Source organism: Macadamia integrifolia, chromosome 11 (genome assembly GCF_013358625.1).
Source record: "Macadamia integrifolia cultivar HAES 741 chromosome 11, SCU_Mint_v3, whole genome shotgun sequence".
NCBI classification, from domain to species: domain Eukaryota; kingdom Viridiplantae; phylum Streptophyta; class Magnoliopsida; order Proteales; family Proteaceae; genus Macadamia; species Macadamia integrifolia.
This window is the reverse complement of record NC_056567.1, coordinates 10,863,789-10,868,558: the sequence shown is the minus strand read 5'-3', so window position 1 is coordinate 10,868,558 and position 4,770 is coordinate 10,863,789.

The following is a 4,770-nucleotide window of genomic DNA, read 5'->3' as shown; positions in this document are numbered from 1 at the left end:
TAATAACTTTGCATAAAATAAGGTGCAGAAGTAAAAAAGGTTTTTGATCGAACACTCACCCACACTCAAGAAAATGTAAGGAAAAAAAAAAAAAAGATAAAACAAAATAGAGTAAATAATAGTTTTAGAGTGGTTCGACTAATCCCCTATTCCAGTATCGAGGCTCCACGAGATCTTGAATCTTCTCTATCTCAATTGCTTTTTTAGGTACAATAAAATCCTTATAATGTAGTTTTTACACGACTCATATAAAATCCTTTAACTGATTGGTGCACACTAAAACACGATAATTTAACTTTTTTGACTCTTCTTGTGAGACAACTCCTCTCAAGGAACTTGCAATACTCTCTTCAAGTGAGAGAAGATAAGAAGAATAAAAGTCAGTGAGAAGAATATTTGAACAGCATCAAACACGTCTCTCCAACATCCTTGAGAAGGTGATGACTTTAGGAGAGAGAATCTCTAAGGTGGAGGGTGTTAAGAGTGTGGATGGCGGCCTTGGGCCATATGGTGATCGTCCTCCTGATAGAGCGAAACAATGCCAGATTACGGATTTTGGGGGGCCTGATCTTAGATTGCTGCCTCATCAAGCACCTGTACCTGAAGGCCAGACTGACCAAGAGGAAGTATCTACTGAAAACACGACTGCAGGGAAGGAAACGTAGCTAGGGGATGAGGTGATCCATGATGAAATCCCGGAAGCGAAGACTAATACTGGAGGTGGTGGTAGAAAGCAATCTTATACTGCGGTTGCCAGAAAAGCACTGCCTAATGTTGACGACTTGCCTGATCCAATTCACCCAGGGCCTCTCATTAAAGTGATTATTCCTCAAGAGACATATGAAGAGAATCTACAAACTTTTAATTATGCGTTGATTGGAAGGGTGAACTTCCATTTTGTATCCATGGACGATGTGCGAAGAGAATCTAAGGACTCTTGGAATCTGAAAGGAAAGGTGAATTTGGCTCCACTGGGTAAAGGATATATTCTTTTCCGGGTTGAGCTTGAAGCAGACATGGCATCCATGTAAAAAAGGGGGACAGTCAAGGTGAGAGGACAAATCATATAGTTTCAAAGATGGCGCCCAGAATTTAATACAAAGATCATATATAGACCAAACTGGTGTGGATACGTTACCCTAAGTTACCAATGGAGTATTGGCATAAGAAGATTTTGTTATCCATGGCAAAAGCTTCAGGAAAGCCATCGCATGGTGAATGCCTCTATAGGGAACTATGCTTATGTTTTGGTGGAGATGGAACTGGGGGGCACTCGAGTGGAGGAGATTCAGGTTGAGAGGAGGCAGCCGAGGAACGAGACTCTCTTCTGGTTTAAACAGCATATTATATACGAAGATGATATTCGAAGATGTGCTTTATGTAAAAAACTGGGTCATGCTATTGCTCAATGCAAAGAAAAGAAGAGAAAGGAGATGATGGATGCTGGGATGATGGGAGGGGAGAGTCTGGACGTTGCTGATCCTATTTGGCCACAGGAAGGTAGCGGAGGAGGTGCTGCAATTTCCGGTGATTCCAGTCCTGACAGGAATCCTAGATTGGTTGGCAATTTGGAAAATCCTTTTTTTAAGGAAAATTCCTTATCAAGAGGCAATCACCCAGCGATGGGGGATTCTTCTGATAATTTGAATACCCTTGTAGGCAGCTCGCCCAAGGGGAATTTGGAGATTATTCTCCCTTCAAATCTTTACCATAATGGAAATATCCAAGACCCAGTATTGGTGGATAACCTGCTTGGTGAAGGTGGGTATGGATCTGACCCACGGACTTGGAATGCTACTCCTATAAGAAGGACCCTCAGGACGCTATGGAAGATAGTGAGGACCAACAGGATAGTGCCGATAATGAGAATGTGGGGGCTACAGAGATGGAGGGTAAGGCTCAGGTGCCTCGTACCTTATGCCCTCGCAGGAACAAAATGGTGTACATGGGCAATCATGGGGGTCGCGGTCGGGCAAGAGGTGGTAGAAGTGGGTTCAAGATGGAATGGGGAGGAATGAAGCATGTTGTTTTGGGATTATCCCCATTATAGATTGCGGGAAACACCAAGAGGCGGCAGCTCTTGACATTGCCATCTGCCGTGCAGAGGGTGAAGCTAGAAGAAAGGGGAAACAAAAATCGCAGCGATGGGGCAGACCTCAAAATCTAACCGTCAGGCTGATTTGAAGAAGTGATTTTTATGAAGATCCTCTTTTGGAACATTAGAGGAATGAAGAAGGCGATTGGCAGACGCACCTTAAGTGAGTTAGTCAAGAAGAATGATCCAGACCTTCTTTGTATTGCAGAGCCAATGGTAGATGTGAGTGCATTGCCAAAGTTATTTTTAATAAATTGGTTTTTATTGTGATTTTATCCATAATAATCGAGTTGGTAGGATCTCTAATCTATAGATTTTGTGGAAAAGAAATTTGGGTTCCCTTGTGGTTGTCTCTGACTCAGAGCAACACATTACAATCTCTATGAGTTGGGGTATAAGCCGACTTTAGGTCTCCTTTGTGCATGCGAGCAGATTTAGAGCTAAAAGGAGGTCATTATGGCTGAATTTGACAACTGATTCCCCTCAATCGCCTACCCCATGGGCTATGATAGGAGATTTTAATACAACCCTCCAATCTCATGGAAAACGTGGCCTAGGGAATTTTAGCTTCGGCTTAGCTACGGAATATGGTGCGATGATTGATGCGTGCTTCATGGCTCAGGAGTCTTCTGTTGGCAGGAAACTTACCTGGTCCAACAACCGTCGCAGAGGAATGTGTGTGTGGTCCTTGATAGGAGTTTCTGTAGTGAGGAATTGGCTTGCTTGTTTTCAGAACTACTCTCAACAGGTTCTTCAGCGTATTGCCTCCAACTAGGCCCCATTGTTGATGACTTCTAATGTGAGCCAGCGGCCAAGCAACTACCCTTTCAGAGTTCACTGATTCTGGATGGACCATAAAGATTTTGACAAGGTGGTGGAGACTTCCTGGGCTGATTGGATCTCATGAAGCCCTATTTTTGTTCTTGCGAACAAACTCAAGCAGGTTAAAGGGTTGTTAAGGACCTGGGCAAGATCTTCTTTCTCCCATCTTGATAGGGCGCTGAAAGAGGCTAAGCAGAGTTTATCTCAGGTGCAGGAACAGATTCAGAGTGACGGGATGAATGACCAACTCTTTGCTTTCGACGCTGATGCTAAGACTGCCCTGGTAAAGGTTCTAGAAACTCATGAAAATTTTTTGGCTGAAAAGGTGAGAATCAATGCTGAAATATAGTGATAAAAACTCAAAATTCTTCCAACTTTCAGCTAAAATGAGGAGAAATAAGAATATAATCAGATCTCTCAAGACCCATGATGGATCTATTGTTGAAGGGCAGAGTCAGTTGGGTGATTTTATTGTTGACTTTTATGAAAGTCTTCACAAAGCTATCCCAACCGTGGACCATGTGGAGTTGTTGGACACCATCCCGACCGTTCTTGATCAAGCATACTGCTATCGCCTCGATGTTATTCCTGGTGATGCAGAGATAAAGCGAGCGGTGTGGGAGCTTGAACCGAATAGTTCACTAGGTCCAAATGGGTTCTCTGGGGCCTTCTTCAGGAGATGTTGGCATATTGTGGACAAAGAGGTGTGCAATGCAGAGGGGCACTTCTTCAGTTCTAGTAGCATGCCTCAGGAGGTAAACAATAATTTCCTTGTTCAGATCCCAATGATGGATGGTGTTGAGACCCTGGATAAATTATGTCCCCTTTGCATAAGCAATTTTTGTGTAAAATTGTCTCGAAGGTGATGGCTCTACAACTAGAGATCCTTCTTCCCAGGATGATATCTGAAGAGCAAGAAGCCTTCTAGAAGGAAAGTTAATTCACGATAACATTAGCGTGGGTCAAAGTTGGCAAATTTGATGTTTTCTTCCACTAGAGGAGGTGGCCTTGGGCTGAAAATAGACATCAGGAAAGCCCATAACATGATTTCTTGGTCTTTTATTTTTCAGGTTTTGCGCCAATTTGGGTTATCAAAGAAGTGGATCAGGTGGCTTCATCAGATCTTAATATCTTCTAAGATATCAGTCCTTGTGAATGGAGGGCCATAGGGGTTCTTTGGAGTGGAGAGTGATCTAAGACTAAGATATTTCTTGGTCTTTTATTTTTTAGGTCTTATGGTAATTTGGGTTTTCAAAGAAGTGGATCAGCTGGCTTCATCAGATCTTAGCATCTTCTAAGATATTAGTCCTTGTCAATGGAGGGCCATAGGGGTTCTTTGGAGTGGAGTATCGTCTAAGACAAGGAGATCTGATTTCCCCTATGCTGTTTATATTAGCGGAAGTTCTTTCTAGAGCGCTGTCGATGTTGGTCCAGACAAAAAAGATGAAGTCAATCCATGGTCCTAGAGGAGCTGTTACCCCTAGTTATATTTTCTTTGTAGACAACATTTTCATCTTCACCAACACCTCCCTGAGGTATGTTTGTTATTTTAAAAAATTTCTCATAAAGTATCAGGAGTTCTCAAGGAAATGTATAATTTTTGAGAAGAGCAAGCTCTTCCTTGGGAGGATTGCTCCAGCTAGAAAGCAGGCCATTTCGGATACCCTGGGAATTCAGGGCTACAAATTTCCTACAAAATATTTAGGAGTTAAAATCTTCAAGGGGAGAGTGAAGAAGGATGCTTTGATGCATGTCATGGACAAGGTGAAGGGTCGCTTAGCAGGGTGGAAAGGAAAGCTTCTATCGATGGAAGGGAGGGTGAAATTGGTTCGGTCTGTCATTGCAGGCAATCC